The sequence below is a fragment of the Agelaius tricolor genome, unplaced genomic scaffold (genome assembly GCF_023055355.1).
Source record: "Agelaius tricolor isolate 1412-34295 unplaced genomic scaffold, bAgeTri1.0.p SCAF_4, whole genome shotgun sequence".
Lineage (NCBI taxonomy): Eukaryota > Metazoa > Chordata > Aves > Passeriformes > Icteridae > Agelaius > Agelaius tricolor.
This window is the reverse complement of record NW_027269264.1, coordinates 47,247,707-47,259,539: the sequence shown is the minus strand read 5'-3', so window position 1 is coordinate 47,259,539 and position 11,833 is coordinate 47,247,707. Positions and strand designations below refer to the sequence as shown.

The 11,833-nt window shown below is 43.8% G+C and overlaps 1 protein-coding gene across 3 annotated transcripts in view; it reads left to right on the top strand.

Annotated features, from left to right (window-relative positions):
* Positions 1–8,942: 8,942 nt before the first annotated feature.
* RAI14 (retinoic acid induced 14) overlaps positions 8,943–11,833 on the top strand; it is an 85,403-nt gene continuing 82,512 nt past the window's right edge. For 2 of the 3 annotated variants that reach the window (XM_071425576.1, XM_071425574.1), the window contains exon 1: positions 8,943–9,095. The gene's annotated coding sequence lies outside the window, so the exon portion shown is untranslated. The remainder of the gene's footprint in view (positions 9,096–11,833) is intronic. The other variant, XM_071425575.1, reaches the window with a different exon arrangement.

The following is an 11,833-nucleotide window of genomic DNA, read 5'->3' as shown; positions in this document are numbered from 1 at the left end:
GTCTTGGGAAGGTGTGGTGGTGAGAGAGAGAGGTGAAGGGAAGTTCAAAAGCTGCATGAAAGCTCTGGCAGAAATAAAAGTGAACATGAAATTCAAAGGCAAAACTGACATTCCAAAGGGAATTTCTCATTCCATCAATTAGATTAATAAAAACTCTCAGGGCAAAGGTATCTATTTGCTTTCTCCAGAAAATACAGTACTTCGAGCAAATCTCTCAAAGCACTGGTTGTGTTGAAGGATGAAGCTGGTACCAGAGACTGAATCTTCACCAGTTTGCCTCTCATTCCAACTAGATACTATCTCACTGCAGCGTTTGAACAATGCATCATCCTGATATAATAATAGTGAATGTGATTCCAATTTCATTCTGCGTACTACTTCATATACAAACTGGAGTTAGAACATCAGATGCAGGATTCTGGAATAAACAGCAAGGCTGAATTTAAGATTGATTCAATGTAATTGTGATGTTTTGACCTGAATTGGAACTTGTTGGATATCTAATGAGAGAAGGAGAAGTTTATGAATCTTGATCCAAAAGGAAGAATAGCAGAGGCTAAGCTCAGCAGGAAATCAGTTCTGGAAAGAGGTCAAGTATGGACCTAACTAATGACAGAAAATACAAATATATCCAAATAGAGAGATTTTAGCATCTTCATTTAAAATATTTGCAAGTAATAACTTTAGTATACCATTTAGTGATCTGGTTTAAATATGGTTCCTCAGGGATAGCTGCCTGGAGAAAACAAAGTTGTGGAGTTTGAGGCTCATTTGATAAAAGGGGGAAGGTGACCTACACTTCTTTTAAAATAAAATGACAGAAAATGATGGTTTAAGAACCATTTTATAAGCTTTCATGTGCACAAATATTCTCAAACTCTTCCTTTCTTTGAATTTTCTAAAGAAAAAACTCTTGGTTTTGCACATGATTGTGGAAGCAAATACTGAGAAAAGGCAATGAAATTACTTTAATGTACTCAGTTTTTATTTCATTCCAACAACCACCATTTAATGTTCATAGAAAAAAAGTGTACTGTACCCATCTGTCTCTACTCTTCTGCATCATATTGCAGCTATAATTTTGTTACTCAGTTACTTAAAATGCAATTGACAACATCCTTACTGCTAATATGCATGCACTGTTTATTTGCAAAGATCTGTTTTCAAATTGCAGAGTAAAATAAAATGACAAGCAAGTACCCAAGCAAGAAATTCTTTCTTAATTATTTTTGTGCTTTATTATTACATTTTATTGTAAATGGCCCCATTCCTTCCAGTAATAATTTCAACCTGAGGCTATGGTTTCTTGTCTTTGTTTTTTTTAACGTACTTAAAAAGCGATCCATAAACTGTACCCATATCTCTTGGTAATCATACTCTTACGTTCAGGGCATCAGAAGTAGGGCAGCTGATTTGAAACAAATGTTCCAAATGGCTGTATTTAATGATTCTTATTAATCCTGAAATTGAAGGAATTGAAAGGAATTGAAAGCAACACCAGATTGGCAGCTGGGCTCTCACTGTCACAACCAGCAAGAACAGACTTTGGTGCCCAGGGCAAAAGCTAGCAGGTTCCAGAGTCAGGCTCTGTATTTCCACAGAGGTCAGTACCACCAGAACCTTTTGTAAAATCATATCTCTCTGCATAAGTGGCACTCTTGAAAAAGGAAAAAAAAAAAAAAGCTTTTTTTCTCATTTCTTGGGCAGCAGTTCAAACTAAGAAAAATGTTCTTTCCTCACAAAGAACTAGAAGGAGCAAATTGAAATCTGTACGTTTTCTTTATTGAAAGACAACAGTACCATACAACAGTAAGACACTCGAAGATTTTGCTGATCCCAGTTAGGAGTTGAAGATAAGAGCCTTGACTTCTAGGAACTCTGTACACCATCAGTTATAATAGCCCATGGTTTCAAGGTAATTATTGATGGATTTGGGCATAGCTAGGCATCTCTCAGCACAAACAGGATCTGTGTTAAATCTGAGCACATCTAACCAGGCATCAGATCAACACATCCACCACACGGTGTTTACACTACCGTGCACAAGGGACCTAGTGGTTCCTAGAAAATGAAGGCTTGTGGTATGTTTGGTGTAACTGGAAAGCAGCAGATGGGTTTGTGTTTCTCTGACTGGGAGGGAAGGGTAATATTTAGCCTAGACTCAGTCACAGACCCTTGAATTTCCAACTGGTCATGAAGGATGGGCGAGTATGTGGGAAGGAGAAGGGGGGATCAGCTGGCTGGTGACCACTGACCACTGGACACAGTCCTCACAGAGGATGATGTGATCCTGTGCATCATTCCATGGCAGGCAAGTTATTTCTTCACTCAGGACCAGAGGAGCCTGCTAAATAGATGAACTGAAGCTACTTTGGCATTAGGCAGTGAAGTGCCTGAGACTGACTATTCAAGCAAAAGATTAAGCACACAGTGTAAAACTGTGAGAATAGAGGACATTTCAGCAATGCATTGTAGAGATACATGATATTGCATGTGAGAAAAATTCCACTAGACAGAAAAATCACTTTAAAGAAATAATTTCCAGAAATTATTGAATTATTTCTATTGAGTAGAGTGAACTTATACTCTGGATAATGTGGCTTTGGCATTTTTAAACTTTGATAATGCCAAAGCCAGACCTCATCACTTCATGAAACTCTGCCTTCAAGTCCATATTCATAAACTTCTAAGTACAATTGTATTCCTCTGTGATGTTCTGATTTGTCACAATCTTTAAGGACTGCTACACCATATTAAAGACTTACTCTCCCTCCTTTGTTTGCTATTTATTTGGTGATAATTAGATGCTTCATTTGTAGAAGTCCTTAAGAAAAGCCTCTCTGCTGGAGCAGGATTACCTAAGATTTATATCTGTCCTTGTGCAAAGTGCAGAAATCTCCAATGTCTCCACACTAAATTGCAGTCTTAAACTTGGATCCCATCCCACTTTCCAGCCCTTTGATATTTTCTCTTGTGATCCAGGATAAATGCTGTAGCCATCTCTAAGAAATAAAAAGGAATGTCTGACACTCATTTACACCAATCCCAGCAGAGGCAGGGGCATTTGCATGCAATATGCAAATATGCAATATGAATGAGACCCAAAGTTTGATTTTCATGATACAGTAGAAAGAATCCTTGGATTTTCTTTTCTCTTTTTCTTTTTATACAAGTTTTAACATGGTCTGAAACCCCCTGCATCAGAGAAGCATTTTAAAAAACAAAACAGATGACTGACAAAGTGAGATTCAGTTTCTCTGGAAGTGTAAGGAAACTTCTTTTCCAAAACCTGGAAGAATGTCAATGAAGATATAATGCATATGGGGTTTTGAACCTCCACAACAAAATCAGCAGCAGAAATTTTGTCATGGGAATACAGCATGGGACAGAACAGGAGTTTCAGCTTGCTGATGCCAAGTGCATTAAGAAATCCTGTGAAGAGCAAAGACAAAAAATAGGCAGTTTGAAATGCCATTTGCAAGGTGCTTGGCTTCTCAGTAATGCAAATAGTCATATAAAATATGCAGGAATGTGGTTTTTTCAGGTTTGAATGGGAAGAGGAAATTGATTTACAAATTCTGACTGGAATAGGAACCTTAGACCAAGACTAAAGACAAAGCAACTTTCTGCACTCCTGTGTGGAGTGTATGCGGCATGTAGCCGCCTCTTTCTGTGGGAACTGCTTTGACTTTTGTGCTATTACAACACAATCAAGGTGCTCAACAGTGTAATTAAATACTAGGAATTTTGCTCTTCAGTGATCCTCAGATTAGTATAATCTTCTTCATGGTTGGTCTTGGGCAACTGGCCTTTCAGGACTTTCAGTGGTGTGCCTTCAAAGGGCCCCTTATATTTGTGGAGGGGTGGATGTCAGCTCTGCTCAAGGTGTGCTCTCCCTGTCTGTGGTAGTCTGGTGGCTTCACACAGGTGTTCCCATCTGGCTTTTGAGAAATCTCAGCCCTCAAGCTTTCAGGGAAACCTGTAGGTGCAGGGTCTGAGTAGAGGATTTTCTCATAAGTATTTTCATAAGGATTTTCTCATTGATCCCGGTTCCCATCTGTATCTGTGGGGCCAAGCAGAGAGGAAAATGCTCCTCTTGCTTGCAGAAGACTGTAGAAAATGTGAGCCCATATGCACAGAATTTCCATGGCCCTGTGCAAGAGATATTGAAGCAGTCCTAACTCAAGGACAAAGCAGTAGATGCTACACATAAACAGGAATTATGGTACTGAGACCTGAAATACACCCTGTTGATTCTGGGATAGGCTTTTAACAAAGCTTTGCTCTTTACCTCCAGAGCTCTTGATGTCTGTTTGGTCAGTTGTGTTTCTGCTTGATGAGCTTTTCTATGGGAAGAAACAAAACACTTTTTCCTTTTTAAATTTAAAAAAGCATAGATGTTCTGCCATTTCAGGCACAGTCTGTTTGTGTAAGGAGTGTGTAATTTTCTTTTATTGTTTCCAAAAACAAACACTTGGGCTTGTACTTTTAAAATATTTTCAGAATTAAATATGTTATGGAGTAATTCTGAGGCTGCGTGGGAAATCTGCATTAAATCATCAAGACCACTTCATGCAAAGCAAAGCTGAGTTTGTCCCCCCAGGGAAGATATACAAAATAAACTTATTTTACATTGGACATTGGTGAAAAGGCCAAAATTTTTTTCTCCTAGTTAAATCTACATAAATCACTTTCATATCAAAGACACTAATATGCAAGCACAGATTTCCATAATAATCTGAGAAAGAGAAAAAAAAAAAAAAGAAGGCAATCTTTACTCTTTGTACTTAAGAAGGATTGTATTAATTCCTTTTGTATATTCCCGTAGCTACAAACTAAGATGAAAAGTATAACCACAGACAGATAATGTCCTTTCTCTTGCAGGGAAAGAACAGTAAACTATGTTTCTCTTCTCTCCTAACTGGAACATCTATTCAGTCCCACTCAGGTAAGGCTGCTTTAGGGCTGGCTCTCCAGGGTTCACCTGATCTCTGCTGCAAAAGCAGTGAAGGGTTTAGCAGCAGTAACACAGACAGCCTGGCCTCTTCCCTCAGCTCCTGACTCCGGCTCCCATGGCAGAGGAGGAATATTCAGATTTAAAGGGCAGCCCAGCCTCACAGTGCCACTTGAGGCCATGACAAAGCAGGACCCTGTGGTGCAGGAAGAATCACAAAGGCAAAAGTTCACTGGAGCTTTCCAAGATATGTCACCTGGGACTATGAAGAGGTCAAGTTATAAACTGGGGCTCCTTGCAGAAAGGTGTGCAAAGGTGAGTGCAGGTGCAAAAACCATGAGAAAGAAGAATGGTTGTTGGAGGCAGAGGAAATCCATCTTGAAAGAGAAAGTTGAAATAATCTAGATAATTCCCTGCAACCATTCCTGGATTTTTCCTTCACTCTTTGAAAGTTCAGTTCAAAGTAAAAGAAGTCCCTAGGTAAGCTTTCCTCTCTCTGAAGATTCTGTCACATTTAAGAGCCTAGTTTGAGCAGATCCAGTTGTGTTCTTTTTCCAGTTCCACTTTTAGTGTTGTCCTCTGGCGCTGACCCTTTCAGGCTCATTGCTGTTGCTATATGAAGAGCATGGAAACAGTAAAGGCAAAAAATTCCCAACCAAGTTTTCTAAACATACCATATTGTGAAGAGGCATCAATCACCTCCTTTCTGTGCTAACAAGTTATTAAAAAAAGAAATTGCTCTGGTGGAAGCAGATAAAAATGACACTTTTTAACTGTCTCACTTGTTACCACAGTGATTCTTGCATTTATGTGGGACATCTGCTACAAAGAATGATAAAAAGTACTTTACTGTAGGCAAAGAACAGTCTGGAAACAAAATCATGTCTTAAAATGTAAAGCTAAACTTTCTTTAAATTGCATTTCAGTGAAAAATAACAGCCAAGATTAGTAAATCAAATTATATTCCAATTCAAAATAGTCAAACCAGAACCAGTCCAACAAGGGAACTGAAAATGCAGCACTTAGAGCTTATAGAACAGGTTTAGGCTGCTTGAAGGGATAGCAGGAAGTAATCAGGCAGCTCAGGCGTGTGATTTCCTTTGCAAATGACTTCTAGGTGGAGATGTGGCCAGTGCTTTTTGTTCTACTAAAGGCAGTAGCCAGAAGCAGGGGGGAAAAAAATTAACTAGCCAGGAGCAGCATAAAAAAATTAACTGTGACAAGGTAAGCTAATTAGCAGATGCTATCAAGATAGAGTGATAAGATGTGATTAAAGACATCTTTAAGCCACTTCCAGGCCTCTCCCTTCTGGAGAAGTGGCTAGGAATGCAGAGGTGGTTTCATTACACCTCCCCGTGGGCAGCCAATTCCAAGTCAAAACTGACTGCACCCTCTCACATTTTCCAGGAGACTGGGCAGAGGAAGGTATCTTGCTCCCCCATCCTCGCATCATGCCTGCTGCACAAAGGACTGGAGTGGCATGGTAAGGGTGTCACGCAGCCAACAAGTTAATATTTAGATTTTGAGAGAAGCTGCTTGTGTAGGATGTACTTTACCTCACAGATTTAGTTGTCTCCAACTAGCTAACAATTTATGTTAGCTTATGGTGAGCATTTAATGAAACTCTCAAAGAGTTGTGTTTGCCCCAGAGTAGAAGCACAAGTGGAAAAATATGACTATGGCAGAGCACCGTAGCACAACGAGGGCAAAATTTGGAATAGAGCTGAGCTCATCCGGCTCCCAGCTTTGTCCTCTGCCTGCAGAGGCTCCAGCCACAAAATTACATAGGAGTGCTCTGAATAAAAAGCAATGATTAGCCCTTGGAAGGGGACCCAAAAGGGGGCTCAGGAAAGAAGAGATGAAAGGACAGCTTTCCATGCAAGGAGACTAACCCAGAGGGCAGGTATGTTCTGAGACACAGATCAGTTTGGTTTAATGCATTTAAGCTTGCTCCCACAACACACCCCAAAGCCTTTATCTTGGTCCACAGCTAATATGATTAACAATACTTCCCTGGTAAGTACTAAATATGGTATTTTCCACTTCCCAAGAACTGAAAGTTTTATGATGCATAGACAGAAGGTACTATCAGTTATTAATGTGTCATTTTATATGTGAACATCCCATGCAAACATACCCAAACTCCATCTTAATTATATAGTGGCATTGAGAACAGAAATAAAAATCATATTTGGTCAAACTATGCAAATGCAAGAGATAATGACTTACTAACATTTTCAGGTTAGTCACAGTGACTACACAGACCTTTACTGGTGTTGCTATATGTAGGCAAGAGACTTTCTAACAATACTGTACACATGTATTTGGCTTTAAAAATAACAGGAATTAAAGATAACTCAATAGTAAATGGAACATATTTTGTATCTGATGAGCTAGCATTGCAGGGAAAGTTTGATTTTCCTGTTTTTATTGGTTTTCTGCAAATTAAGTTCTTATCATTAACTACATTAGATTAACATTTTGGGGTGTGTCTTTTTAATAAAAAAAAATAAAAGAAACAGTGCTGGCACAATGATGGCTGTTCTCAGACATAAAACACATGCAGAACAAATTGACCAAGGTAAGGGCTGCAGATTAGCAGAGCAAAGTATACTTCTGGTGATAATCAAGTATATTTGTTTAATAACAATACTTGCCACTATTACAATAATCACCTAAAGTTTTGAAGTGCTCATTTCCTCCTTGTACTGTTTGCCACTTCAGGAGGTGTGGATACTGTTGAGGACAGAGAAGATAAGAGCGATCACAGAGATTAAAGGAGAACTTCTCAGTCAGGGAGCCCAACTGTGGTCAGTGGGACCAGTAGATGGAGAGCAGCTCTGGCAGGACATTATGGGAAGCAGCTCTTCCCATAGAAGAATGGGATGGGACCATTGACTCCCATCTCACTCTTGTGGTGGGATGGGAGTCAATGGTCACTTAACAGGTTAACTCATAGACAAAGTGTACAAGGTCTTGCACAGGTGGTGTTTTTAGTGAGATATCACCGAGTATTTGGTGGTTTTGGTGGTTTGCCATTGGCTTGACGGAAGACTCTAGAAAGGGTGCTCCAGAGATTCAAGTCTGAGCAGAAGGGTTTGACCTACATGGGAAACAGACTCCTAGAGCACATCCTGAAACTTGGTACTGCTATAAAGCCCACCTGTGATTCCCACTGTAAGCTCCTATGTAGTCAAACACTACACCAGTTATTAATTTGGATCCTGAATAGTTCTCTTCTCTGAAGAGAAGCCCACTTCTCTTTCTTCTCAAGCAATCCTTTCTACCTAGAGGTCTGACAAAGGGAAGCTTTGGGGAGAACTGAAACACAGGACTTCCCTCATGTGCTGAAGAACTTTTGTTTCCTTAAGAACTTGACATAGGTTTGGCCCCTGCCCCCTGCCCCCATCTTTATCCTAAGGAGATCCTAAAGCGCCCAAAGATGGCAGTGGCCTGGCATCCACCTTCAGCCCGGGGGAGACTGAGGGGATGCCTCATTGCAGTTACAACTTCCTTGTGAAGGGAAGAGGAGCAGCAGACACTGATCTCTTTTCTGGGATGAAGTGACAGGGTCTGAGGGAAAGGCTTGAAGTTGTGTCAGGGAAGGTTTGGATCTGATATCAGTAAAACGTTCTTTCCCAGAGGACGGCTGGGCACTGGAACAGGCTCCCCAAGGCAGTGCTCACAGCTCCAAGCCTGACAGAGCTCAAGAAGTGCTTGGACAATGCTCTCAGACATGCTATGACTCTTGCGTTGTCCAGTGCAGGACCACGAGCTGGACTCTTGATGATCCATCCTTGTGGGGCCCTTCCAATTGGCATATTCAGTGACTCCGTGGCTCCCCGCGCCCCTTCAGAGACACACGCCGGCCCCGAGCCAGCAGGGGGGTCTCCGCTCTCCGCCGCCCTCCTCCCCCTCACGGCCGCTCCCGGGGGGGGCGGGGCCGAGCCCCCTCCCCGCGGCCCTCAGCCCCCGCCATCACGTGGCCTCCGTGTCACGCCGCCCTCCCGCCCCATCCCGCCCCCGAGTGTCCCGGGGCGCTCGGCGCCGCCGCTCCGCCCTTCGGCAGCGCCGTGGATCGCTCGGTGCGCGGCTCCCGGCACAGCCGCGCCGGCGTAGCGGGACGCGGGCGCTCCATGAGGTGAGGGCGCGGCGCGGGCGGCGGGCGCGGCTCCGTGCGCGCTCGGCGGCGGCGGCGGGCGCCGTGAATGGGGCTTTGTGTGCGGCGCCCACCTGCTCCCGCCGCCGCCGCCCGGCGCGGGGGGCTCCGGGCGCTGCCGCGGCGGAGCCCGGGCGGGGAAACCTCTGAGGGGCGCAGAGGGAGGGAACTTCTCTTCGCTGGGCGCTGCCGGAGCGCCCCGTTTGCCCGGTGTGGGGGAGCGGGGAGCAGCGGGGCGACGCAGCCCGTGAGTCTCTGCCGCTGGACTGTTTATTTTCATTTAGTCTATAGTTTATATTTCGTTTGCTGAGTTTTGTTTTGTTTCCTCCTCAAGATGCGTGGCGGGCAGTGACAGCTGCCCGCGGGGGTGAGGGATGGCACCGCCGGTTCGCTGCCCCGCGCCCTGCCCGCCCGCAGAGAGGGCTCCGGGGTCCCTCGGCCCGAGCGGAGCAGCCCCGGGGTCGGGGGTCCCTGGGAGAGCGCGTCCGGCCGGACCCCGACAGCGGCTGTGCCGGTCCCGGGGCACCGTGATGGGGATGAAGTCCTCCCCGGGGGGACCCTCGGAGTCCTCCCTCCGAGCAGAAGGGTGGCCCCGGCTGTCCCGGTGCCCTCCCCGGACGTTTGGAGCCCGTGGAGGGCAGCGTCCTGCCGGGCTCCGCCGGTCCAGGCTGCCGGCCGCGGATCCCCGTACCCCGCGGGCGCGCAGGGGGCTGCGCCTTCCTATGGCAGCGCAGGCTTAAAAGATCCAGAATTTCTGTTGCTGTTAAAAAAAAAAAGATTAAGTAGTCTGCTTTAGGAATGGCATCGAGTTTAATCGGGAACCTGTGCTTCTAACTTCTCACAGGGCATGCGGAAGATTTATCTTCCTCTTGCACAGCGTTTGGCAGCACGAGCCTTCTGCAGTCTGCTGTTGCCACTTGTGACATTCTTAACTTTCCCCTTGTGAAAAGAGTATGCTTTAACAGCGTTGCAGGATCTCTAACGAATTCTCCCGTTTGCTTCTATAATAAGCATGAATGTGCTTACTACAGCACTGATATAAAACACTTAGGCTACTTTCATAGAAGCTGAAGTCTCTTTTTGCCTTTTTCTTTTATTCTCCTGTACCCTAGCAGGTTGTAGATTAGCTGTGTCATTAAAAAAATAAATAGATCAAATGCCAAAATTTACACATACATCATGTTAGAAAGGTTTTCTGGTGTCCAGGGTTAACTAGGAGTAACTGAATTTGTAAATATCTGTCAATGACCTGCTTGGCTCTTGTCTTGGGACACTCATGGAGAGCTGTCAATGAGATTTTATTTACTAAAAGAAGAATTGCATAACAGCCATATGAACCAGAGTGAAAGAGAATTTTGAGTAGAACAACACATTTTATGAGCTGAGGGTTCCCTTGATTTAAAGCCAAGCTCCGTGCCAATAAGTTACTGAGCAGTAGCAGACACCCATCCTTCCTCTAAAATATTGGCCCTCTAAAAAAATTGGCCCTCTGCTATTCTTTTCCCCTTCCAAACGTGCATCTGCTAGCAAAGCAATAAAATGCTACCTCCTCCCCTCTATTTCCCTGAAACAAGAGATAGATGGATAACATCAAGTGAAGAAGAGACTAGATGGGAGGCTGCTCATCTCATGAAGTGATGTAAGCATTTCATCACTTGCTTGCCTCAGATCTTCCTTTTTTTTTCTTTCTGTATATTCAGTTTTCCTTCTCCCCCTCACTGATGACTTCATGCCTTTTTGAGGGAGAAGCAGTGATTGGAGAAGCATGAAAGCTGGTTCTTGTGTAAGATGTTGGTAATTTCTAAATCTTGCTGCAACAATACCCTAATCACCTTCCTTTTGGGAGTTGATTGTGGTCTGGTTCTTTTTGCACAGGGATAGTGCTTGAAATAAATATAGGGAAAAAAAACCCAAGGGAAACTAGAACAGATTCAAAGCTTTAGTGCCTTGCTTAATGGCAGTCATAGTATAGTATTGAAAATTCCAGAGTAGAAGCACAGCAATCCATAGCATCTTCTGGAGTTATAGATTTGAGCAGCTGGCTCCTGCTGTGTGTGTACCTCTTGCATGTCTGAGAAGCCTGCCCACTTGCCAGCATTTTTTGGAGCTGCTGTCTAAGTGCCTGTGGATGCATACAGGTGATTGAGGTAGTTTGGGCTTTGCTTTCAGAGTTGTCAATCCTGACTGCTCCTTATATTTAGAGTCATCTGATCATGGGCTTTTCAGGTTCAGAGGAAGTAATGCAGACAGGTATAATTCTGGTAATATGTTAGAGCAGAGCTTGTCACTGCCCAGCTGCCAAAGACATGCCAGTCTGCTGAACTCTGGGAGCAGCTGAAGCTCTCCCTGGCACCTTGGACTAGCTGACAGTCCAGGTGCTTGCCAAGGAGTACAGGAGTGGAAGCACACAGCAATGAAAGAATACATCCTTCCCTTGTGTTGAAGTCCTGGACAAGATGGGCAGAAACACCTAGAGGTGATGGTGGTGGCCTGTGTGCTGAACTTGAGATGGTCACATCTTAGGGAGAGCCTCATGGTTAGTGCATTTTCCTGGGGAGTTTTAGGTCTTGATAAGTCCTTCCTCTGCAGGCAGAACTTGCATTTTAGATGAATGCTACAGTAACTTATGTACATTTTCTAAAGCTGTCATAGTCTTCTTTTGGTTTTCTGCCTGGAAGCCATTGCCAGTGCTGAAAATACTGTAAAACACGATGAGTCTT